Genomic DNA, 27,902 nt, shown 5'->3' with positions numbered 1-27,902 from the left:
TGAACAGTTAAAATTTAAAATTTTACTTGATTAATCAACTTTTGACACCTTTTATTTGCTGTTAAAGTAATGCACACTAGGTATGTCTGAAAACGCAAAAGTTCTTGGTGTGGCAGAGGAGTGAAATAAGGTCATCTGTCTTCGTTCTGTAAAATAAGCGATGAACTGTTATTCTACTGAGCGCAAATGAGTTTCACAAGCAGCAGTGTATTTTGTCTGTTGCTTGCAGGCTAGCGATACTTTTTCAGATTTCAACAGGACTTAATTTTACATTGTTTTGAAAAAAGCTTTTCATGTTGTCGAGTTCAAATATTAAATTTGTAAGATGTGGAAATTGGGTTTGAATGGAGCGCCTTAATGTAAATTTGTCAATTAAATTTTGGCAACTGCTTTATCATTTTTAGTTAAAAATAAGAAGCCCACTTAATCTGGATTTTGAAAATAAAAATAATTCTCATAATTTAACCTTTGCAATGCATGTGAAAAATATAATGAAGCAGAACGCTCATGGTTGATATTTATCAATTGGTTTATGAGAAGACATTGGAATTTTGGTTGTTAGTCACAAAATGCTTTGACTTCAAGTCAAAGTTTTATTCAGAATACTTCAGATTTGTTGCTGTTCTATATTTTTAGACCAGTGTGAACTGGGGATACTGTGTTGCACAACTGGCCCCATATTTTGGGAGGAAGTGGAATGGTATGCAAAGTTTTGCTGGGGATGACCAAAGTTCATGATTCAATTTGGCTTTTCATTAATCAAATCACTGAGTCTTTGAATTCAAATTGAAATTTAGAACTTATTGAATGTTGTGATTTCAGTGTCAAACTTTAAAGCCCCCTCAAAATTGAATTTGAAGCTGGACTTAAGTTCCTGTTTCCTTCTTGATGAAATGTGATTTTCGCATTAAATTGGCATAATATAAAATGAGGGACCCATAAGCTTAAATGATCACACATTCGCTTCTTGTTTCTTGCAGTGAAATATTTATATTTTGTAACTCATTCAAGATGAATGTCTATGGCGGAATTTTAAAGTGTCTGGTTTATGATACATTCTTGAAGAAAATAGCAATGCACTTAAACTGAGATCTTTATTTAAGGTGGAGCTGTTTTTGATAAATACAGATTAATTTGTGTATTCATGCTTTTTTTTAATTAAATGGAAGAATGAGTTTAAGAAGTAATGACAGGCTGATAGTCCCCCGTTTTCTGTGGTTTTTGATTAATATAGAAAATTTATCCGTTTGGTGTTGACTCGGGTTTTAAAGCAAAAATGGCCAATTTCTTCTGGTAGATAGGGAGATGCTATTTTCAGTGGTGGCAGCATTGAGAACTGGAGGGCACAGATTGAAGGTGATTGATAAAAACAGTGGAGGCATAAAGAAATCCTTTTTCACACAGCAAGTGATCAGGATCAGGAACGCACTGCTTGAGAGTGTGGTGTGGGCATCAAGGTGCTTAAAGGAATTGAAATTCCTTTCTGGAAATTTTTACAGGAAACATGTTTATGTAGCATCATAATGGAAGAAACTTGTCTCAAGGCACTTCTTAGGTATGTAATCAAACAGACAGTTACATCTGACTGGAGAAAATACGTTATAATCGGTAACCAAAAACTTCGTTTAGGAGGTAGTTTTTACATATACCTTAAAGGAGAAGAGAGGCATGGTGCACTAGTGAGGGATTTCCTGATGGTGCAACATAGGAAGAAGAGGGTCATAAAAGAGGTCAGACTTGGAGGAATGGACATGAGAACTTGAGAACTGCACTTGTAGAAGGAGCCCATTACAGGAGAATCTGCAGTCAAGACAGGTCAGATATAAATGGATAAAAGCCAAGGGCAGTCCTACTCGGTTGGCTTGCAGGAGTTGGTGGAGGACAGGAAACGTGTTCAACCTTGTCAAAGGCTGCAGACAGGATGAAGAGTGCTTCATGGTTGTAAGTCACATGGGATGCAATTTGTTGCATTGTTTAGGGTAGTTTCATTACCACACAAGAGATGAAAAACTCAAATGTTGAGTTACAGGAAATTTGGGCATGATTTGAGATGTGACAGTTCAGTTGAGGACTTCAGAGAGAAGTTGGGAGATATGGTGGTAATTTGCAAGGAAGTTATGTGTGTTTCCAAAAGGGAGGATTTGATTATACTGTAAAGATCAACTGATGATTTTCCTTTGAGAGGGGATTATATCTGGCAGCTTTTTTTTAAAAAAAGGTTTGGTCCTTGCACTGTGCCTGGATCGTCAAAATATATTCTAGATATGATTTTAAGTACGATGTCTTTCTTGTCATTTTAAAGAGAAAAAGTTGGTGGAAAGCCCCTTTCTTTCATTTGTTTTTGGGACATTGAAAGACTTGGGAGTGTTCAAGTGCCATTCACATCCCCTGAATCTTGCTCAGTGATTAACAGGCTACAGTCTTTGAAGTTAAGTCCTTGTCAGCAAGCTTGATAGCTAATTTGCAGTCCAGTACTACATATCAGTGAAATAAATGAATAATAGATCATTTTTGCTTGGTGTGATGGCCTGGACATTTGAAGAACTTGGTTCTTTGGAACACAAAATTATGACCTGAAGATTACTTTTTAAAAAAAAGCCATTTTTGTCTCCATGGAAATTCACAAGCAAGGTCTGCTTTCCTATTAAGGCTGTTCTGGCAATGATGATTATCAATAGCAGTTCTAAAGCAGTTGCATGATCTGTGATTTCAAAGCAGCCAGAGATGATCTGTTACTCCTCAACCTAAAGTTAACCATGTTAACAGTTGGGAAACTTCATTCCTTTGTTATAATTTCAGTCTTTGGAGCGTGTCCGTGGCCTTTGGGCTGGTTTGCACTACATGGCATGGGTCGGTGGAACTAATTAAATGCCTGAGGCTTGGGTCTCTCAAATAAGAAACTTGATCTTTTTCCCAAGAGGTGTGATTTTTTTTTTGGTGAAATTTATTTTGGGGCATAAGTGAAGCTAATTTTCTTCTGGTTTACATTTATCAAGACACTATTTACACTTATTAGAGTATTATAACTCAAATATCTATGTATTGTTTTTTATAATTACACAATCTTCAGTGTAATGGGCTGTTTTGAAGTATGAGATGTATATATCCTCTATTAATTATCATAAAGACCAGTGTCTATATGAAATGGGTGTTAAGAAATATGTCCACAAATACCTTGCATGAATTACTATTGCTTACTAAACTTGTGCTATTGCTAGCATCGCATTGGGTCAGTGTGAGTGAATTGTTCTAATACTTAGTAGTGCTTAGGTTTTAAGCTCTTGATTCATATTTTCATTACCAAAATGCCGTAAGTTCCAGTATTCCAAAAGCAAGTTTGCATTAAACTCTGGTCAAATGCAAGATTCACGTGTCATCTTCATATTTTTTAAAAAAACTTACTTCTAAAATCAGTGCTGTGCTTTTTTGTCTAAAGTATTCATTGGCCTTCAGCTTGCTATATTAAGGGTATCATAAGTTGAATAATAATGAAATGCTATCCAATTTTGGATTTTTTTCATGAAAACAACATTTAATATTTTCTGCTTTTATGCATTGCAGCGTACCTTGATGAAATAGAATGGTGTTTTAATAAATTCCTTAATGTTCTGTGTGCACATACTTCATGTAGCATTTCTTCAGTCATCCAAACTGTTACACAACCAAGAAAACACTAGTCTATCTCGTGCTGTTTTGGCAGATTCATACACTTACTAAATTCGCTGTGCCTAGAACTCGTGGATACAATTCTGCTCATGTATCAAAAAATGGTTACAACATAGAGGAGGCCCTTTCCCCATGGCGTGATGGGTCTGTAAGACCAAATTAGCTAGTCCCATTCATCTGGCTTTTTCCCATAGCCCTGGAATTTTTGCCAACTGTCCAATTCCATTTGGAAAGCCATGATTTAATTCTGCCTCTGCCACACTCTCAGATTGTGCACTTCAGATCCTAACCACTTGCTGCATGAATAAGTTTTTTTTAATCATGTCACCTCTAGTTCTTCTGCCATTCACCTGAAATCAGGGTCCTCTGGTTCCCTATTCTTCTGCCAATGGGAGCAGTTTCTCCCTCCCTACTTTGTTCAGACTCCTCATGATGTTAAATAGCTCTATCACTTCTTTCAAAACTTCTCTTCAAGAACTGTCTGAGCTTCTCCAAACTATATACATACATAATTGAAGTTCCTCATCCCTGGAGCCATTCTCATAAATATTTTTTGCACCCTCTCCAATGTTTTCCCAGCCATCCTAAAGTGTAGTGTCCAGTGTTTCATCAAAGATTCACCATAACCTCCTTGCATTTGTAATCTACACCCATATGCTCTATTAACTGCTTTTGCAACTTTCAACAATTCGTGCACAAATGTCTCCAGGTCCCTCTGCATCTGTACCCCATATAGCAACTGTATGCTTCATTTGATTTTCATTTTGTTCTGACCAGTTTTATCTTCCATCGGAAATGTGTTTTCCAGTCACATGCCTGGAAACAGTAATTCACTCCTGCTTCTGTTTCCTGTCACTCAGTAAAGTTTGTATTCATGTGGCCACTGTCTGTTTTATTCTGTGGATTTAACTTGGCTGGCAACCTGAAGTGTGGCACTTTATGCAGTGTCATTTTGAAAGCCATGTATCACATGTTCAGCATTGCCTCATCAACCCTCTCTATTGCTGCTTCAAAAAAATCTCAAATTAGTTAAATGCTATTTGCCTTTCGCAAATTCATACTGGTTATCCTTAATTCATATTGTCCAAGCAAATAATTTTGTACTGGATTATTGTTTTGAAAGTTTTTGCATGACTGAGGTTAAACTGGCTAGCCTATAGTGGCTGGACTCATTAGTGCCATTGTTCCATTCCAGCCTTGTCTCGTAATTTTCATTTCAAAGCCCAATTTACGTGGACCAGGTCAATTCTCCCTCCTGTGAAATTGGCTCTCCCAAAATTAGTTTATTATTTGGATTTCTATATAATTCAGATTTTGTTACTTAATGGATGTGTCTGTAAATACTTTGTAAGCTTTTATTTTAAGTAGTTTCTTCGTTTCATGCTAACTGTGTCTGATCAGCTTCAATCTCGCGTGCAGTTCAGGCTTCAGCTTTATCAGTGCAAGTTTTTAATTTTCCTTGCTATGTTGATTTCACTGAAAGGCGTCTTTCTCTTACTTGGATGGATGACCAACAAAAGAGCTGAATCGGGCAAATATAACATAGAATGTACAGAATCGTCATTCAATTCAAAACCATGCAACATTAGACCATTTGGGAGCAGCATGCCATCCTAGATTTTCTTCTGTTGCTTAAGTATTTTTAGCTCAAGTTTATGGCTACAAATATGTTTCTCCTTGTTTTTTTCTCCACCCCTCAGTAATGCCAAATCTCTGATTTCTTCTGCTATGATACTGAATTCCTCACCCCCCAAATTGAAAAACTCCCAGTAGTCTCATCGTGTTGTCAAGATGTGGGACCCCTCTCCAGTCTACCACATGCCAAAATTACCCCCAGTGTGACCAGATTGCCTGCTCTTTACGCAATATGACCAAACACCTGGCATTCAGCTCTTAACCTGTTCACTTCTTAGTTATTTGCTGTGTATTATCTGCTTCAGAGGTTGTAAAAAAAAAAGAAGGGGCCATGGGGACGGAGGTGGGAGGGGTAAAAAGTCCAAAAGAGAAGGAAAATGTTGATAATTGTAACTGTTAATCTTGGTCAGCATGCATCCTTTTGCACAATTTCATTTTCTGTTGATGTATCTTTATAACAATCAACTTTTTGTCATTCTATATCCCTTTTGACTGTAAACTTGCCACAGTGTGATCTGGTTATTGGATTCCCACAAGTTGTGCAAATTTCTTTCAAAGCAAAAAAAACTTGCAGATTTTTCTTTTCCAAAGTAACCAAAACTTCCAATGTAGAAGGTTGAAGCAACAGTTTTCTCAATTGTACAAATTTATCTATTGACTGGAATGTTACCACCATTCATGCCAACGAGATTTTTTAATCGTGTTGCAATGAATTTGGTTGGATGCCTAATTCTCCACAATGGGATGTGGGGCGAATGGTCAGTAAGATCACATCCATTGATTTTTTTTTTAGGTCTTTTGATGCCCTCATTAAGTAATACTTTAGCATCCTCCACAAGTCTTGGCTCTTTTTTTTTACCTGAAGCTGTGACTGTGCTGGCTTTAGTTTTCTGTAATGTGAACATGTGCGGTGTCCCCACTATTTCAAATTATGGTGGGGGAAGACTCAACACATTTAGAGCTTGTTTTGTGTTCCATAAATGTAATTGGCTCAGTGTTTTTTCTCATTGCAATTGAGTTGGTTCTGCCAGGAAAAATACTTTAAAGCTGTTTACTCTGAATATCAGTGTGTTAATTTTAAAAATGTAAACGTTCCAGCAACTAACCACAATTGGACATTGACAGAGAGATGTGCGTCTTTCCACAGTTGTGTTCTTTCAAGTTGAGTACATTCTACTTTGGCCACTGATGAACAACAAACTGCAATGTTATCTCCAGGGGGCATAATATCCATATTGAGTAAACAAGAGATTCACTGACAATGAGCAATGCCATGGGAGAGTTAACAGTTGAAGGCTCATTAAAGCTACATGTTTGTTGGAACCTAATTTACACCCCCTTGACAATGGCTGTGTGTCAATGTGACCAGCACCTCCTAGAGAGTGAATTGCAGTATAGCAAATTTATGTTACATAATAAAATCCTGCATAAACAATGTGTAATGTCAAAATGGTGACTGACTTGCACCTGAATGCTTTGGTCCATCAATAAGCAGTTGCACTTGCCTGGATTTGTTAAATTTGAGGAATGATTTTAAAAGTGCAGGCCAGTTTGACAATTGTGCTCCAGACCTGAGGCAATTCTAAGCAATGTCTTGGAAAATGGCAAAATGTGTGCTTCTGTGGCGTGTTCTCAGAGATAAACTGTAACATGGTTGTCATGTATCTACAGACAAGTTTGCACCATTAAGGGTATGGCTGACATCTTCTCCAGACGAGTGATATAAACAAGCCAAAGTTTGATTTATTATGTCACATGTATTAACATTAGTGAAAAGTGTTGTTTCTTGCACGCTATGCAGACAAAACATAGAGAAGGAAAGTGCAGAATGTAGTCTTACAGTCATAGCTAGGGTGTAGAGAAAGATCAACTTAATGCAAGGTAAGTCAATTAAAAAGTCGGACTGCTGCAGGGAAGATGATGTTCTTAAGTTGGTTAGTACATGACCTCAGACTTTTGTATCTTCAATTAGTTCATAATAGGAGCATATGTTTTGCTATTGCAATCTTTCTTTGATGTTGCTCATAGTTGTCTCTGGTCCGGAACATGACTGCTGTGCTGCTTTCTAAGTTCCATGTCTTGGTCAAAATCCTGAAACTGCTTGGGTGACTATGTGTGGAGTTTGCATGTCCTTCTTGTGTTTGTGTGGGTTTCCTCTGGATGCTTCCACAGTTTCCTCCCACAGTCCAAAGATGTGCAGGTTAGGTGAATTGGCTGTGATAAACGGGGGTAGGGCGGGGGTGGATGGGCCTGGGAAAGATTGTCTTTTGGAGAGTTGAATCGCCTCCTGCATTGTAAGGATTCTGTGGCTCTAATGCTCTGCAAGTACCTTCAGTTTACAGATTGCATTGCGGAGTTTTTAAAAAGTAGCTCACTACCACCTTCCCAACTGCAATTAAGATAAGCAATAAATGCCAGCAATGCCACATTTTGTGAATTAATAAATTAAAATTAGAACAGATCATCTGTTTATTTATATCACAACTGTTTTAGAGCCTTGCTGTGTGAAATTGTGACATTGACTACACCACTTTGCCTGAGCAATTTGTGATGTCCTGAGGTTTAAAAGGCACAACATAAGTGCAGGTCCTTCCTTTCAGTTGTGATCAGTGTTTGTACATAGGGAGCATAGCAATTCAGTCCCACTACTAATTTACAATGGCAGATATAGTTCTTGGCTGAGACTGACCCATATACTTCACATCAAAGTGGCAAATCATTATTGAATAGGTATACAGAGAATACAGTTGCTGCTGTTCTTATACTCAAATATTCAATTGCCAATCTGGAAGATATCCAGAAGTAACTGTTCATGCTGTTATAGAGTCAGGATTTTGTGGAGCTAGAGAGGAAACTTGCAGTAGGTGGTATTTATTCCCTTGCTCTTGCTGCCCTGTCCTCCTGACTAGAGGAGCACACATTAATTTGGAAGTTATGACCACAAGTCTTGCCAAGTTGCTGCAAAGTATCTTGTCAGTGATGCTGCTTTGCCCTGCTAGTGGAGGGTAAATTTTAAATGGAATTTTAAGGTGGTGGATGTAGTGTTGAAGCAGCATTCAACAAGGCAAGTAGAAAGTATTTTGTGACCCCTAAATACATGTTGCAAAGGCTGTGGGGAGTTACGAAGTGAGTCACTTGATGTAGAATACTTGTGGCTGGTCCAGTTCAATCTCTGGTCAATGGTGACACCCGAAATGTTGATGATGGAGGTTCTAATGATTGTAATATTGAATGATGTAAGGAGGTATTTAGACTGGGCATTTGTTTGCTGCAAATGGTGCTTGATATTTATTAACCCAGGCATAAATGTTGTCCAGACCTTGACTCATTTTCTGAGGAATTGTGAAAGAAAATGAACATTCTGCAATCATCAGCAAACATTCCCACTTTTGATCTTATGATGGCAGGAAGGTCAATGAAGAAGCATTAAAGATGGTTGGACTGAGGCCCTTCATCCTGAGGATCTATAGGAATGTTTTGGGGCTGAAATCATTAGGCTGCAACAAACCCAACTGTCTTCCTTTTGTATTAGCTATGGTTAAGGGCTAAGTATTGAGAGACCAAGGAAACTTGCAAATGTTGCCATGGAATCTATTATGCCCACTTGAGAGGGTGGCTGAAAGATAGCATCTTCTTCAGTAATGTTCGATTTATATGCTTAACTGGAGTAGAACATGAACTTTTACTGCATCAGTTTGGCCAAATGTCTCCATTCTGTTGCAGAATAAGTTCTTGGGATGCAGATTTACCAAGTTTAATAGACAACAAAGTGCTCATGACGCTGTCAGTTTATATTATTAGCAATACACTTTAACCTCATGTTTAGTGAATTAAAATGCATATTGTTTAAGGGTTTTAAAAAAAACTGCTTCAGTTATGTTGAAAAATTAGCTCTTCAAATCAGTTTGGCAGGATGTTAATAGGTGAATTTATTTTAATTTCTGAGCTGCGCCACGTTTTTATGTTTTTGTTTCTTTTTAATAATTTAATAGTATTTGTGGCTTACATAAAATATGTCACCTGTGTTTACAAAATGTTGAAATTTGAACTTTTAGTAGCCTGATTGAGAGACACATGATGTAAGCTGCCCAAAGAAATAATCTGAATTGATTAGTTTCTCTAGTCTTGACCAGTTAGGTTGAGTCATAAGTAATATTGTAACCCCAGAAATTTTTGTTGAAACTTAATGAATTTTATTAGTGCCAGCCTGATCTTGCTGAATTAAGGAAGATGATTAAAAATAATAGTTAAAAAAATGAATTCATATTCTGAGCACTGTTCAACTCAGCCTGCCTTTTTAGTGATCTGAGATGCCAACTAAGCAGGCTGTTATGTCCTGGATGTTCCCCAGCTCCTTGAGTATTGCTGGAGATGCACACATCCGGGCAAATCCATCACCCTCCTGACTTGTTCCATAGTCAGTGGATTTGGCGAGTCAGGAAGCAAGTTACGTGCCGCTGAACTTGTTGTTCAGACCCATCAGGCATGGACTGCTTCACTTTCTTTGGCAAATATATATAAATACTGTGCAGTTGTTAGGGCACATCCCCTCTTTAATTTTATGGTGGGGGTGATGGTGGTCGTGGAGGAAGTCATTAATGAAGCAGCTGAAAATGGTTGCCCTGAGGAACTCATGCAGGGTGGATTGATTGGCTTAAACAATTAGACCATTTTCCTTTTGTGCTGGGAATGACTCCAGTCACTGGAGAATTTGTCCTTGATTTAAATGATTTCACTTTTATCAGTGCTCCTTGTTGTTGTCTTAATGTCAAGGACAGTCCCTCTTGTCAGACCTCTGGAATTCCACTTTTTTTCTGCATGAACCTAGACTTTAATCAAGTCTGAAGCCAAGTGGTCCTGGTGAAATTCAAACAGCATGAAGGATGGCAGGCTGTTCGAAAGTACGTTGACAAAAGTAGTTCTGGAGACAACAAAAGCATGAATGAGGATTTCAGCAGCTGATGGGTTGGATAGCAGAGGTGTAGAGTCTTTGGTCAGGTTATGGGGCTGTAAATTCAGTTTAGGTTTGAGTAGGGCTCAGAGCTTGATTCTCTGGTTCACCCTCGATGCATTGGTAGCAGACAGAATTTGTAGGAGGGGCCAAAAATGAAGCCTTTAGTCTTTCCCATGTTCACTGGAGGAAATATTGCTTCATCTGCAACTGAATCGTGAACTGACAGCCTTGACTGCCCAAAGATAGAGGTGGTGTCGAGAGGTAAGAACTGGTGTCATCAGCGCAGTCCACAAATTAAAAAATGTGAACTAAACCTTAACCATCACAGCAAAAGATTAGTGTTTAAATAAAAAAAAATTTTAAGCATTCAGTTATTTGAAGGGGGCTTGAGAAGTTTTCAGAAACATTGAGTGATTTCTGGGACTCCATTGTGTAATTGATGCAGTAAGTGCACTGTAAAGTAGCAAACATTGTATGTCACATAGCGTGACATAAATTCATGTTGAAGAGGCTTATTGTAGTGCCATCAAATGAGGGGGTGCTTAAAATGGCCGTTGATTGAAATATCCATTATGTGCAAAGATGAAACTTTTAAGGAACGCAATATCAGCATATGGTTTTGATCAGATGTTGATATTGCTTGGGAATGTAAAACGAACTGCACCAGTGTTGTGTTTTTTTTTCTCAGCCTTTTTGTGGCATGTCTAAAATGGCATTGGCAAATTATGCTAACCTATAGCTGGTAGAAACTAAATGTGCCAAAACTCATTTCAGAAAAAATCCATGCAACCACCAAACAGAAGAAACTTTGATTCCATTCTTCAGGGATAGGTTTGAACTAGTATTAAAAGGCCAATGTCTAAACCTCTATACCATGTTGTTCCCAGAGATGTCATTTGCTTTTGTGAGGATGTATATTAGCTATTTCTGTTTCTGGGGATTGATTCAAATAGAACGCCTTAAGAAAGATCAAATGTTGTACCTTTGTTTCCCCCGTCATATAGGGTGAATGTATAGTCTGTTTCCTTTTACTGTACTTCCTCTTTGGGTATAACTTTAAATGTTGCCAGTTGCTCCCAAAAAACTTGGTGAATTTCTGAACATCAGCAAAATATAAACTTTGTTAAATTTTGAGTTTCATATAATGCTGTCCTTATCAGCCACTTCCTCTCAGTTAGATGTGGGTTGTGGTGTGGATGGCTTTGGCCAAAAAAAAAAATGTTTTTACACTAGCAACTTATGACTATGATGCATAATATTTTACTAAGTGTTTTGGTTATGAACCCTCATTTAGATTTACATTTTTTACATGCCACTGCAGTCAGTTGCTATTTTATCTACACCTGTAATGATCATTTTGGCCAGATTTCTGAAATATTTACCTTTAAGGAAAGGATTGCGGAGACGATCCTGGTTAGGAGTGAAAGTAATAGGGTAATTGTTATGGGGGACTTTAACTTTACTAATATTGATTGGAATTGCTATAGCTCTAGCTCGTTAGAGGGGTCAGTTTTTGTACAAAGCGTGCAGGAAGGTTTTTTGACTCAGTATGTAGATAGGCCAACTAGAGGTGAGGCTATATTGGATTTGGTGCTGGGAAATGAGCCAGACCACGTGCTAGACTTGGAAGTTGGTGTGCATTTTGGTGATAGTGACCACAATTCGGTTACGTTCACCTTAGTGATGGAAAGGGATAGGCATGAACCTCGGGTCAGTAGTTTTAGCTGGGGGAAGGGTAATTATGAGGCTATTAGGAGAGAATTAAGAAGCATAGGTTGGACTAGGAGATTACAGGGACTGGGAACGTCCGAAATGTGGAGTTTTTTCAAGGAGCAGCTACTGCGAGTCCGTGATAGGTATGTCCCTGTCAGGCAAGGAGGATTTGGTAGGGCTAGGGAACCGTGGTGCACTAAAAAAGTTGTTTCGTTGGTTAAAAAGAAAAAGGAGGCTTATGTTCGGATGAGGCTTGAGGGCTCAGGTAGTGCATTAGAAAGCTTTAGATTGGCTAGGAGGGAGTTGAAGAGTGAGTTAAGAAGGGCTAAAAGAGGACATGAGAAGACTTTGGCAGATAGGATTAAGGAGAATCCTGAGGCGTTCTATAGGTATGTCAAGAACAGAAGGTTGGTTAGGGCAAGTTTAGGGCCAGTTACAGACAGTAGAGGGAAATTGTGTGTGGAACCGGAAGAGATTGGTGAGGCATTGAACCAATATTTCTCTTCGGTGTTCACGCAGGGGAACATGAATAAAGCTGAGGAGGACACTGGGTTGCAGGGGTGTAAAATAGACAGTATTGCAGTTGATAAGGGGGATGTGCTGGATATTCTTGAGGGTTTGAAAATAGATAAGTCCCCTGGTCCGGATGGGATTTACCCTAGGATTCTCTGGGAGGCAAGAGAGGTGATTACAGAGCCTCTGGCTCTGATCTTCAGGTCGTCGTTGGTCTCTGGTATAGTACCGGAGGATTGGAGGATAGCGAATGTTGTCCCATTGTTTAAGAAGGGGAACAGAGACTTCCCCGGGAATTATAGACCGGTGAGTCTTACTTCTGTTGTGGGCAAGGTTTTAGAAAAAATTATTAGGGATAGGATTTATAGTTATTTGGAGAGTAATGAATTGATTGGAGATAGTCAGCATGGTTTTGTAGCAGGTAGGTCATGCCTTAGTAACCTTATTGAGTTTTTTGAGAAAGCGACCAAAGAGGTGGATGGGGGTAAGGCAGTTGACGTGGTATATATGGATTTTAGTAAGGCGTTTGATCAAGTTCACCATGGTAGGCTTCTGCAGAAAATGCAGATGTATGGGATTGAGGGTAGTCTAGGAAATTGGATCAGGAATTGGCTAGCAGATAGCAGACAGAGGGTGGTGGTTGATGGTAAATATTCGTCATGGAGTTCGGTTACGAGTGGTGTGCCTCAGGGATCTGTTTTGGGGCCACTGCTGTTTGTAATTTTTATTAATGATCTGGATGAGGGTATAGCTGGGTGGATTAGTAAATTTGCTGATGACACCAAAGTCGGAGGTGTGGTAGATTGTGAGGAAGGGTGTCATAGTTTGCAGGGAGACTTAGGTTGCAGAACTGGGCCGAGAGGTGGCGGATGGAGTTTAATGCGGAGAAGTGTGAGGTGATTCACTTTGGTAGGAATAACAGATGTGTTGCGTATAGAGCTAACGGGAGGACTTTGAATAGTGTGGATGAACAGAGGGATCTAGGTGTATGTGTACATAGATCCCTGAAAGTTGGGAATCAAGTAGATAAGGTTGTTAAGAAGGCATACGGTGTCTTGGCGTTTATTGGTAGGGGGATTGAATTTAGGAGTCGCAGCGTCATGTTGCAACCGTACACAACTCTGGTGCGGCCGCACTTGGAGTACTGTGTGCAGTTCTGGTCCCCACATTACAGGAAGGATGTGGAGGCTTTGGAGAGGGTGCAGAGAAGGTTTACCAGGATGTTGCCTGGTATGGAGGGGAGGTCCTATGAGGAGAGACTGAGGGATTTGGGGTTGTTTTCGCTAGAAAGAAGGCGGCTAAGAAGGGATCTTATTGAAACATATAAGATGATTAGAGGTTTAGATAGGGTGGACAGTGATAGCCTTTTTCCTCGGATGGAGAAAGCTAGCACGAGGGGGCATGGCTTTAAATTAAGGGGGGGTTGTTATAGGATGGATGTCAGGGGTAGGTTCTTTACCCAGAGGGTGGTGAGGGATTGGAATGCCCTGCCTGCTGCAGTTGTAAATGCGCCTAGTTTGGGGGCGTTTAAGAGATCCGTGGATAGGTTTATGGACGAAAAGGGATTGGTTTAGATTAGTGGGTCATTTTTTTTTTAACTGGTCGGCGCAACATCGTGGGCCGAAGGGCCTGTTCTGCGCTGTAATGTTCTATGTTCTATGTAATGTGATGGATAAGCTTGTTGTTGGAGCTCACCTCTTTCACCAGCTGTCCTGCTCTCTCTGTCCCTCTTGTTGTAAGCAAGGCTTTGAAACAGAGTGGGATGGCAAGGGTTTGGGAGAGGGAAATAATGAGCAGAGTGGTGATTTGTTTTTAGAAGACTCAGCATATATATTAATTGTTGTAAGGTAAAAATTGGGGCACAAATATTTGGGAGTGTAGGTGTGTTTCAGACCATGATGCTTGTCTTTACACACTTTCACAAGTGCAAGCAGAATCATCTGCCTTGTGCCCAGTGGTGCAGTTATCGCACTTTGAAAACTCGAGCCCTTGAAACATCTGCTGTACCAGAGCTACATGTATCTGACTTTGAGAACCATGGCTGATTACTATTTAAGTTCTTTAACTGATTCATATGCGAAGAATATGGTTGCATTGCTCAGGTATTTATGCTTCATAACTGTTTGGAATCCATCGTCATATTTTGACATTTCAGTGTATGTTTTGTGTGCTCATATGGTATACGCATATACGTTTCTTTCTATAGATATTGGCCAGGATCTGTTGAAGAACAGCAACCTTAATTGAATTGTCACTCTGCGTGAACTTTCTCCTGGTTTGATACTGCTCTGTATTTTACCAGCCTAGGTTTGTTAGAAATGTGGAGCGCAGCATCCCTTGAAGAGCTATTACAATAGAGGAGAGGCAGGTGTAGGAAGACAGGAAATGTCCCTTTTGAAAACATAGCATAAGAAATAGGAGTTGGCCATTAAGCCCTTCAGGAGTCCACTTATCATTCAGTGAGAGCAACACATTTTTTCTGCACCATCCTGTATACCATGATGTTTTTAATATGTAGAAATTTATCAATCTCATTCTTGAACATGCTTAACAACTTGAGCTCGTACAGCCCTCTGGAGCAAAGAAGTCCAAAGATTCACCATCCTCTGAGTCCATTCTGTTTGGCCTGCCCCTTATTCTGAGACCTGGTTCCAGACTCTCACCATTGAAGGAAAACATTCTTCCTATGTTTGCCCTGGACCCTTTAAAAATTTTTAATGTTTGAATGAGATTTCTTCTAAACTCCAGAGAATAAAGGCCCACCCTATTAATCTTTCCTCAAGGGACAATCCCTCTATCCCCGATTTTAGTTTGATGAATGTTGATCCATCCTGTCTAATCTCTCAAGAATTTTGTGAATCTGATTGAGCACCCCTCATTCTTCTAAAGTCTAGTGAATACAGACTTTGTCTCATCAATCTGTCTTTAAAACAGCCCTGACATCCCAGGAATTAGTTTGGGAACCTCTGTTCCACTCCTCTGTGTCAAGTGTATCTTCCTTTGGTAAGGATACCAAAACTGCACACACCACTCCCAGGTGCAATCTCACCCAGGTTCTGTATAATTATAATAAGACATGGGTCAGTAGTTAGCACTGCTGCCTCACAGCAGCAGGGACCAAGTTCAATTCCAGCCTCAGGTCACTGTCTGTGTGGAGTTTGCATGTTCTTTTTGTGTCTGCGTGGATTTCCCCAGGGTGCACCAGTTTCCTCCCACAGTCTAAAAATGTGCAGGTTAGGTTGATTGGCCATGGTCGGTTGGCCCTTAGTGTCAGAGAACTAGCAGGGTAAATACGTTGTTTAAGAGAATGGGGCTCGGGTGGGATTTTCGTCAGTACAGGCTGAATGGCCTCCCTCTGCACTATGATCTTTGCTCCTATATTCTAATCCTCTTGTAATAAAAACTAGCATACTATTTGCTGTCTTAATTGCATGCTGTACCTGCCTTTAGTGTCTCAGGAACAAGGTTACTTATCTCATTTTGGAAATCAGCACTTCACAGCCTCTCTCGATTTTAAAAAACACTATTTCTTTTGAATCAAAGAGAGTGAGTAATTTCACATTTATTCTCATTTCAACTACAAAAGGGTTACCCACTCGCTTTGCCTCTTCAAATATCATGAAGTATCTTTGTATCCTCACTTGACATCTGCAAACTTGGAAACATTACATTTAATCCCCCAAATACAAATCATTGATGTAGATTGTGAACAGCTGGGATCCCAAATACTGATCCTTCCCTGCAGTATCCCACCAGTCACGCCTGTCAACCTGAAAATAACGCATTTCGTCCACCTCTCTCAATTTACTCTCATTCAAATAACAATCTGTCTTTCTATTATTGCTACTGAAGTGAATAACCTCAGCTTTATCCACATTATACTGCTTCTGCCATGCATATGCCCACTCGCTCTGCCTGTCCAAATCATTGAATCATCTCTGCATCCTCTTCTTAACTTACCTTCTCACCCAACTTTGTATCATCTGCAAATTTGGAAGTAATGCATTTAGTTTCCATCTCCAAATCATTAATGTGTCATGTGAACAGTTGGGATCCTAGCACAGATCCCTGTGGTACCCCACTAATCACTGCCTGTCAATCAGAAAATGACCTATTTAGGCATGCCAACTCTTTGCTTCCCAATTGCTAACCAGTTTTCTATCCATCTCAAGACGCTACCTGTAATCCCATAAGCTTTAACTTTACATAGTCTGCTTTATATGACTTTTTTGGAAGCCTTCTCAAAGTCTAAATAAACCACATCCACCAGTTCTCCTTGGTCAACTCTATTAGTTACACCCTCAAAGAATTCCAATTAATTCATCACACATGACTTCCCCATTCTATATGTAAATCTATATTGACTTTGTCTAATTATACCACTGCTTTCCAGATGCTGAGCCATGAAATCCTTGATACTGGACTCTAGCAACTTCCCCAGTGCTGATGTTAGGCTCACTGGTCCCTCGTTCCCTGTTTTTCCTCTCTCCCTCCCTTTTAATTAGCAGGCCTACAATAGCTACCTTCCAATCTGTAGGAAACAGTCCAGTATGCAAAGAATTTTGGAAAATGAGCACTAATGGATCTACTCTATCCAGGGTTACTTCCTTAAGTGCTCTAGGATGAAGATTATCAGGTCCTGGAGATTTATTCACCTTCAATCCTACCAATTTCCTCAAAACCACTTCTCTACTGATACTGATATCCTTCAGCTCCTCACCAACACTTGTTTCTCTCAGAACTTCTGATACATTATTCATGTTTTCCTTTGTGAAGACAGAAGCAACGTATGAATTTAGTTTCTCAGCCATTTCTTTGTTCCCCGTTATGAATTCTCCCATTTCTGACTGTAAGAGGCTTACATTCGTTTTTGTCAGTTTTAAACTTTTACAATCAGTTGTTATGTTTTCTGATGGCTTAGTTTCATACTCCTTTTGAAACCAGCAAGAATTTTTTTCCCCAATACAAGATAATTTTATTGCATGGAAACTGTTCATGGGTGTTCTTTTTAAAATAATATTTATATTCTACAAGTCAAAGAACAATATGGCCCCCTTAAACTGATAGTGATATTGTCTGTGAAAATAAGCATAAATTACTTGGTTTCGTATTGACAACAGGAAGATGTCAGCATGCCAGACATCCTGAGGAAACTAATATTGAATCAAGGTCAGAAATTTGCCAAAATTTATGTAAGAAAACAACAGTAATTAACCAGATTTATGTGCCAAAGTGACACATCCCCAGGGCCAGATAGTTTACCTTCCTACGATTTTAAAGGGTGCAAGTGAAAAAATTGCAGATGCACTAAATATAACAAATGCTCCTGACTTTGGGAACCATTCCTTTTATGTTGGAAAGTTGTATGTGTCATTTAGCTTTTTAAGAAGGGTGATCGGGGTGGGGTTTTTGGGGGGGGGTGCAGAAGAACCATACAGTTAACTGAACGTTTGTTGGAAAATTGGCAGTGACTGCTTTTTAAAAAAAAATCAGTTAATCGGAGAGCCACCATGGATTTGTGAAGGCCCAGCCAATATAGATGAGTCTGATTGATCTAAGTTTTTAAGAGATGGCTGAAGTTGTGGACAAAGGAATGTTCTTTATCTGGACTTTCAGAAGGCATGTGATGACATCCGTCCAATGAGACTTTGTTAAATTTGAAACTCATGGAATTGAAGATAAATATTGATCTGGTTCGGAAATTGGTTGATTGGTAAGAGTAGAGATAATACGTCAGCTTTGTCTGTCTTATGGCCGGCGTGCTGTTTCCATCTTGTGCACTGTTTCCCTCCTTGACTCTCGCTTGCAGCCTCTCTTTCTCCATTACTCCCTCCCTCCCTCTCACTGCCCTTCTCTTGAGAGCAAGATTTTGGGTGAAGGGAAGCGCGTTGGAAGCAGCACACGAGAGGGGGAAAGTATTGGGGTGGGAAGTGGTGTGTTGGGAAAACAAACAAGCTGAGAGAGGTGTTGGAATAATTGCTAATTTGGGAGTAGGTTCTCATAGTTAAGAGGATTTTTGGACCAGTTAACACCACTGATTTAACCATATTACTGTAGTTGGTTCTGTAGAATTATTAAAGGATATTGGCCCCAAAGGCATGCAATGCATTAAGAAAAAACTGAATAGCATTTCTCGGCAGTTTTTGGAAAGTTTTGTCTTCTGGAGCGGATCTCCAAATAATACGAAGGCTCTTGAGATTATGTCATGGGGTATTTTAAATCTCATGCTTCCAGACACCACCAATTTGTTTGTGCATGCATTGAGAGATGGCTTGCTTCAAAAATGGTAATCCAGTTTATTTCATAATTTGTAGATTTTAATTTAAAAGTTGCAGAAGGAATAAATGCCACTACTTCCCAAAAACTGCCTCAACAGCCATTCTCCCTCCTGGAATTCCATTCTATTTTCACCACAACACATGCTTTCCTGCTCCCTGCTGTAGTTTGCCCTTAAATGTATGCAAAATTTACAGGACACTGTGTCTCTGACCTTTGCCCTCTAGAGCCAACCTCGCCCCAAACTTAGAGGCACTTTACCTCTTGTGTGATTGTTAGTTGTTGTGAATTAATTACGGCAATATTTTTCCCATTATTTGTGGCAGTTTTAAGTAAGAAAGACACTTAATCAGCTGAAAAATTCAATTTGCCTTTTCCTCATTTTCTGTCTTGAGTTTGCCAAATTGAAACCAGATCCTTGTCTTTGCTCGCAATTCAACTTTTGTTCTGTCAAATGATTAAAATACAAGCTGTATTCTAAAATAACATGCTTCTTTTGTCTACGCTAATGTAGTAGTTATGGTACTGAAAGAGGTTGAGAGTTCAAATGCTTCTGTAGTAAAGGTAAAATTCAATTCAGTAAACCTGGTAGTTTATGGACCAGCATATTACCAAGTCGCTGGTTGTGAATTGATCATTTTGGTATTTTTTTATTCTTCAAAGAGAACAAAAGAATACAGAGATTTTGTGTTTCGACCAATGGCACACATTACCTTGATATCGGTGTGCATAATTAAATTCATTAAGCATATGGATGGGAAAAAAAGAGCAAAAGTTGGCAGAACTTGGAGTTCCAAGTGCACACCATCAAAATATCATGAACATAATCAAAAAGACGAATGGAATGCTGGCCTTTATGGTTTTTGAGAGAGTGTGGCATACACATAGCAGTATAGTATCTGGATTCCAAGAGTTAAATTACAAGGAGTGATTACATAAACTAGGGGTGTAGTCTCTGGAATTCACAATGTTATGGAGTGATTTGATCAAAATTTACAGTAGTAAGGAGGTGCTGAGTTTCTCACTACCTTATTTGTAATGTTAGGATATACTCTGTTCAACAGACAGTAAGTCCAAATTTTGAGGTTGGGGAATTGTTCAGTGGGACTGATGTGGGTATATGGAGTTAGTTCACAGATCAGATGGCAACTGATGTCAGTAGTGCAGAAAGTGCTAGCATCAATTATGAAGGATGCAATAATTGAGCATTTGGGAAATAATTGTAGTATCAGATAGAGTCTGCATGGATTTGTGAAAGGGGAATTATATTTGACGAAGCTGGAGGAGTTTTCTGAGAATGTCAGGGACAGAACAGATAAAAATCAGTGGACGAGGTGCATTTGGTTTTCTAGAAGGCTTTTGATAAGATCATAGCATCATAGAATCCTACAGTGCAGAAAGAGGCCATTCGGCCCATTGAGTCTGCACTGACCATAATCCCACCCCAGCCCTATCCCCATATATTTACCTACTAATCCCTCTAACCTATGCATCTCAGGATACTAAGGGGTAATTTAGAATGGCCAATCTACCTAACCTGCACATCTTTGGACTGTGGGAGGAAACCCACGCAGACACAGGGAGAATGTACAAACTCCACACAGACTCCACAAAATCTCACTTAAGAGGCCAGTTAACAAAATTAGAGCACGTATACTGGTGTGAATTGTAATTTGGTTAATGGACAGAAAACAGAGTACGAATAAACATGTCATTCTCAGGCTGGTAGGATGTGAGTAGTGGGATACCGCAAGGATCAATACTTTGTGGGGGGTGTAGATGGGAGTGGGTTTAGGCACCATTGTTGACGATCTATATCAATGAATTGGATTTGGGACCATATGTAATATTTCCAAGTTTGCTGGTGACATGTTGTTGTGACAATGACGTAAGGAGGCTTCAAGAGGATTTGGAAAGGCTTTGTGGATAGGCAAGAACGTGGCAGATGAAATATAATATGCATAAGTGTCAGGTTATCCACTTTAGTAGGGATAATGGTGATCCCTACTTTAGTAGGAATGATCAGATCAGCCATGATCTTATTGAATGGCGGGGCAGGCTCGAAGGGCTAGATGGCCTACTCCTCCTCCTATTTCTTGTCTTATTTCTTAAAATGATGAGAGATTGGGATGTGTTGATGCCTCAAAGGACCTGGGTGTCCTTGATCATAAGTCACAAGTTAACATATAGGTACAGTAACCAGCGAGGAAAGTAATTGGTATAGTGGCCATTATCACAACAGGACTTCAGTACAGGAGTAAAGATGTATTTCTTCAATTTTATGGAAGCTTGATTTAGAACAAACCTGGACTGCTGTGCACACTTTGGACCTTTTACTCAAGGAAGGATATATTTGCCACAGAGCGAGTGCAACAAAAGTTCACCAGATTGGGAGATCAGGATTGTCTTAAAAGGAGAGATTTGAGGGGGCTAGGTCTGAAAGAATGAGATTTACTGAACTGGCTAGATGCAGAAGGAATGTTTCACCTGTCGGGGAAGCCCAGAATCAGCAGACATTGTCGCAGAATTAGGGATAAGATAGTCAGGACTGTGATGAGGAATTTATTCACTTGGCATGGTGAATCCTTGAAATTTTGTGTGCCAGAGGGTTGTGGAAACTTGGTCATAATATTCAAAATAGGTATCAATAGATTTCTGATACTAATTACATCTAAGGGATATGGGGATAGCACAAGAAAGTGGCATTAAGATCAACCATGATCTAGTTGAATGGCACAGCAGGCTCAAAGGGTGGAATGACATACTCTTCCTCTATTTCTGTGGATTGAATGGGACTTGAGATGCTAATGGCCTCCTGCTCTTTGTTTTCTATAATTCTGGATAGTAAGTGACTGTCATTTTAGATCAAATTTGATGCTTTTTGCTGGTTTATTATACGTTATAAAATGTCATTGTAGTCTTGTCAAAAGCATCATCATTCAGTTTGCATGAATCACCCTTAGCCTTTCTCTCCATACAAACTATCATCCAATCTCCAATCTCTTCTCAAGCCCTTAAAGGTGTTCCCTCTCTGCAGTTTGGTGCTTAATACTCTCTCAGCTTCATTTTGAATCACTTTGTTCGGTTATGCACTTCCTCACAGTACAAAGGTCAATTTTGATGTTCTCTGTGACTGGTGCATTTTTCTTCCTTGGCCTGTTTGAGGTCTTTCATTTGCTGAACCATATCATTATCTATCTGCTTAACCAATGATACTATCAGTTCTCTGAACCCAGCTCACTCCCTGTTCTGTTGAGCCAGCTTCTTCCTGTTCAACATTGGAAAGAACAAAACCATGTGATATGATACTGGTATTTGTCGCTGACCCCTATCCTTCTTTTCATGGACACCTTGGGAGGGTAAACCAGACTTTTTTTTTTTGGCATGCTGTTGCATCACATATATTCTCTGCATCACCAGAACCTCTATTTGCACCTCAGTGAATTTGCGTATCTCTTTCCTTACCTTTAGCAGTCCTCTACTGCAGTCCTAATGCCTACCTTTGTTTACTGTATCCTTTGTAAACCTAAGTTACTTTTTAAAAACTTTGCAACCTACATCCTATCTCACACTGGTCCACTTGGCCCTTGATCCAGTTGTCCCTAACCTCCCAATTGGTGACTTTCAAATTTCTTTCTCTGGACAGAGAACTTTTAATTGCAAGTTTAGTTGGCTGTTGTGATTCAATCGGATGATGTAGATTATAACCTGTGGAGGGGCTAAGCTAGCTGGACCCACTCTGTTTCTTCATTGAATCCAGTTCCATCATTCAATTTGCAGTTTGTTTGGAATTAGTTTGGGAGGAATGCCTTTTGTGAAGTCAGCAGTTTACTGCAGGTTGAGGGGCTGTACGATCTATTTCTTTATTTTAATTGAGCAGGTTAAAAAAAAACTTTTCTTTGTATTAAACTTAAGTATTGACTTCCAGCTTAAGTCTCATTCCAATAGATCAGTTATTTAGACTACTAGCTGAAGGTGAGAAGAATTGCCTTACATGACATCATGCATTCTAGTGAACTAGCATATGCTTGCGTGAGTTAGTTATTTGATTGTTTGAACATAGAACATAACAGCGCTGTACAGGCCCTTTGGCCCTCGATGTTGCGCCAACCAGTGGAACCAATCTAATGACCCTCTAACCTAAACTATTCCAATATTGTCCATGTGCCTATCCACTGACCATTTGAATGCCCTTAAAGTTGGTGAGTCCACAACTGCTGCAGGCAGGGCATTCCACGCCCTTACTACCCTCTGAGTAAAGAACCTACCTCTGACATCCGTCCTATAATTACCATCCCTCAGTTTAAAGCTATGTCCCCTCGTGTTAGCCATCACCATCCGAGGAAAAAGGCTCTCACTGTCCACCCTATCTAACCCTCTGATCATCTTGTATGCCTCAATTAGGTCACCTCTTAACCACCTTCTCTCTAATGAAAATAACCTCAAGTCCCTCAGTCTTTCCTCATAAGGCCTTCCCACCATACCAGGCAACATCCTGGTAAACCTCCTCTGCATCCTTTCCAATGCCTCCACATCTTTCTTATAATGCGGCGACCAGAACTGTACGCAATACTCCCAAGTGCGGCCACACCAGAGTTTTGTATAGTTGCAACATGACCTCACGGTTCTGAAATTCAGTCCCTCTACCAATAAAAGCTAATACACTGTACACCTTCTTAACAACCTTATCAACCTGGGTGCCAACTTTCAGGGATCTATGCACACGTACACCGAGATCTCTCTGCTCGTCGACACTACCAAGAACCCTTCCATTAGCCCTATATTTTGTACTCCTGTTACTCTTACCAAAGTGAATCACCTCACACTTTTCCACATTAAACTCCATTTGCCACCTCTCAGCCCAGCTCTGCAGCTTATCTATGTCCCTCTGCAAACTGTAACATCCAACCTCACTGTCTACAACTCCTCCGACTTTGGTATCGTCAACAAATTTACTAACCCATCCTTCTACACCCTCATCTAGGTCATTTATAAAGATGACAAACAGCAGTGGCCCCAAAACAGATCCCTGAGGTACACCACTTGTAACTGAACTCCGGGTGAATATCTCCCATCAACCACCACCTTCTATCAGCTAGCCAATTCCTGATCCAAACTGCTAAATCACCCTCAATCCCATGCATCTGCATTTTCTGCAGTAGCCTACCATGGGGAACATTATCAAACGCTTTGCTAAAATCCATATACACCATGTCAACTGCCTTACCCTTATCCACCTCTTTGGTCACCTTTTCAAAAAACACTAAGGTTTGTGAGGGACGACCTACCCTTCAGTTTGTTCTCACTCTTGGGCAGAGTTTAAAAAACATTAGATTCGCAAACATCAGAATTATGCTCAAGTCATGTAGCAAATCAAGTAAAACGGGAAGCAAATCCACACAATATAAAATATTTTTTCTAAATCTTTAATTAAATTTCAAGTGACACCCATCACTTAAATATGCTTTGCTTGGTGTGCCTAAGAACGTGAAAACAGGAGTTTGAATGTAATTTGTGCCAAGAAAATACATTAAAGCAACCAAAATACAGAGTAGATCCTAGTTAAGTATTGGGGGAGGGAACCTCATTTTTAGGGTGCTTGTATTTGGAGCATTACGTTATGGTCAGTTTTGTGATCCATGATGCATTCATGAGGATGGTTTCTTGGGCATATTGTCATTATGCATGCAACTCTTATGCCATTATCTATTAAGCTATATATACTGTTATGATTTTGTGTGATGCAGATTAATACCTGGACATGAATACAGCTGTACAGATGCTGTATGATTAAGTTTAATGTCAATGTTGTTGTGACATTAATAATGTATTGCTTTTCTCATTTGGCATATTATGCAGATAGTTCGAGTCATACCCAACTTGCAGTTTTCATTTAAATTGCTCTATATTTTCCAAAGCAAAATACTGCCGAAGCTTGAACTCTGAAATGTAAACAAAATGCTGGAAATACTCAGAAGGTCAGGCAGTATCTAGTGGAGGGAGAAAGAATTCATGTTTTAGGTCAGCGACCTTTTGTCAGTTCTGATCCAAAGGTCAGTGATCTTGAAAAGTAAACTCTGCTTCTCTTTCCACAAATGCTTTGTACTTGGCTGTTTGAAATTCTGCTGTTCTGTATGATATAAATTTTGACAGGTGAGCCTTTCTCACTCCACCACCTTCTGATTTAAATAATTAATCAAGAATCCAGTGCTGCTCAGTATTAGTAAAGCTGTATTGTCAGAACAAAAGAGCAGGTGATCTTGGGATTTAGGCTGGTGGCAGCAATAACTGATCACCAGTGACCTTGCATTTGCTTCTGCTCTGTTGATTAACAGAAAATTCAAGTCTGAAGCAGTGTCTGGTGCAATTGGCTCAAGGAAACATGACTTTGGTGCGTTTCCAAGCAATTTTTCTTTCAACATTTTAGAGTCATAAAGGTTTACAGAATGGAAGCAGGCCCTTTGGCCCAACTTGTCCATGCCACCCTTTTTTTAAAAGCCCTAAGCTAACCCCAATTGCCCGCATTTGGACCATATCCCTCTATACCCATCGTACCCATGTAACTATCTAAATGCTTTTTAAAAGATAACATTGTACGCACCTCTGCTACTACCTCTGGCAGATTGTTCCAGACGCTCACCATCCTCTGTGTGAAAAAATTGTCCCTTTGAACACTTCTGTATCTCTCCCCTCTCACCGTAAACCTATGCCCATGAGTTTTGGTGGGAAACAAGATGGCTGACTGTTCCTTTTTATTGCATCATGAGGAATTGTTTGCAGTTGCTTTGTTAACCCTTGTCCTCCATTAGAAGGTTAGCAGAATAAATTCAGAAAATACATGAGTTCAGATTGCTAAGAATTGTCCTTATTTGAATGTAGAAGTTGTTGTGTTAGGAATAATTAATTAAATATTTAGCTTCAGTGAGCACTTTCATTAGTTAATGGATGAAATGTGCCTTCCTGAAATTCCTCCCTCTGAAAATGCTATTTGTCTTCAGGGTAGGTTGTATGAGATATGATTTGTCAGTCAGATTTGGATCACAAGTTCCATCTATCTGGCCAAAGAAGCCCCCGACAGTTCCTCTGTGCGCTTGTTAGCAGTACTAACTTCGTTTCTGTTTAGCCTCTTCAAAGTTCCTGGACTTATGGAACTAGAGAAGGTTGTTCTTGATTGCTGGGAAAAGACTTAATCAAACTTCAGTTACACATTTGGAGACTTGAAGCTAAAAGTCAAATTTTCAAACTTGGCAATATTGCAACTGCAGCTGATATAGCACAAACAGGTGGTGAAGGGAATGTCAGCAAATGCAGTGTGTGAAGAAAGCAATAATCAAGGACGAGAGATGGCATTGGAATGGATTAAGGTAAGTGATGTATAGTGAATCAACCAATTTTTGTTCATAGTTGTCATAAATTCTGGCAAGTGACCATAAGATATAGGAGCTGAATTAGGCCATTCGGTCTGTCGCAACTAGGCCATTCAATCGTGACTGATATATGATTTTCATCCCCATCCTCCTGCCTTCTCCCCATAACCCTTGATCTACTTATTTATCAAAAACATATCTATCTTCGTCTTGAAGATAGTCAATGACCTGGCCTTCACTGTTCTCTGTGGCAGTGAGTTCCACAGATTCACCATTCTCTGGCTGAAGAAATTCCTCCTCATCTCAGTTTTAAAGGAGCATTGTTTTGCTCTGAGGTTGTGCTCTTGAATTCTAGTCTTTCCCATTAGTGGAAACATCCTCTTCACGTCCGCTCTATATAGATCTCTCTGTATTCTAAGTTTCAATTTGATTTCCCCCCCCCCCTCCATCCTTCTAAACTCCATTGAGTATCAACTCACTCCTTAACTACTCCTCATATGACAAACCCTTCATTCCTGGGATCATTCTTGTTGACCCACTCCAGGGCCTGCACATCGTTCCCTTGGTATGAGGTCCAGAACTGCTCACAATGTTCCAAATGAGGTCTGACCAGAGCCTGATACAGCCTTCAGCAGTACATCCCTGTTCTTGTATTCTAGTCCTCTAGAATTGAATACTAACATTGAATTTGCCTTCCCAGCTGCCAACTGAACCTGAATATTAATCTTTTGAGAGTCCTGAACCAGAATTCCCAAGTCCCTTTTGTGTTTCAGATTTCTGAAGACTTTACACTTTTGGAAAATAGTCTACGCCTCTTCTTCCTACCAAAGTGCATACTCTTATGCTTTCCCACATTGTATTCCATCTGACACTACTTTGCCCACTCTCCTAGCATGTCCAAGTCATTCTGCAGCCTCCCCACTTTCTCAACACTAGCTATCCCTCCACATATCTTTGTACCAACCATGCCCTCAGTTCCATCTTCCAGATCGTTTATGTATATAGTGAAAAGTTGTGGCTGAGATTGACCCTTGTGAAACACCAATTATCATCGGTTGTCATCCCAAAAAGGACCCTCATCGCCACTCTCTGTCTTCTGTTAACCAATCTTCTGTCCATGCCAGTACCTTGCCTCTAACACCATTGACTTTTAGCTTATTTAACAGCTTTTTGTAAGGCACCTTGTCAAAGACTTTCTGGAAATCCAAATAAATATGGCCACTGGCTCTCCTTTGAGCAGATAAAAACGAAGTTAGACAAGGAATTCTAACAGATTTGTAAGACATGACTTCCCTTTGATGAAGCTATGCTGACTCAGCCCTATTTTACCACACATTTCCAAGTACTCCACAATTTCATCCTTAACGATGGATTCCAAGATCTTATCCATGACTGAGGCCCAGCTAACTTGGCCTATATTTTACCATCTCCTGCCTTCCTTCCTCCTTCAATAAGGGTGTTGCATTAACCTTTTCCCAGTCTTCTGGGACCTTCCCTGACTCCAGTGATTCCTGAAAGATCACCACCAATGCCTCTGCAATCTCCTCGGCTATCTCCTTCAAAATCCTGGGGTACAGTCCATTCAGTCCGATTGATGTATCCACCTCCTTAGTGATGGCCACTGCATTTACCTCTGCCCCCTGACTCTCTTGAAGTTCTGGCATGTTATTGGTGTCTTCCAGTGTGAAGACTGATACAAATTCAGTTCCTCTGCCTTTTTTTTTGTCATGAGATGGAGATGCCAGCGTTGGACTGGGGTAAACACAGTAAGAAGTCTC

General features: G+C 39.9%; 1 protein-coding gene across 2 annotated transcripts in view; it reads left to right on the top strand.

Annotated features, from left to right (window-relative positions):
* Nucleotides 1-27,902, top strand: part of ube2e3 (ubiquitin-conjugating enzyme E2E 3 (UBC4/5 homolog, yeast)) — a 167,863-nt gene that overhangs the window by 2,141 nt on the left and 137,820 nt on the right. The window lies entirely within an intron of this gene.

Source organism: Carcharhinus amblyrhynchos, chromosome 11, assembly GCF_965287045.1.
Source record: "Carcharhinus amblyrhynchos chromosome 11, sCarAmb.v2.hapA, whole genome shotgun sequence".
Lineage (NCBI taxonomy): Eukaryota > Metazoa > Chordata > Chondrichthyes > Carcharhiniformes > Carcharhinidae > Carcharhinus > Carcharhinus amblyrhynchos.
This window is presented reverse-complemented; position numbering and strand designations above follow the sequence as displayed.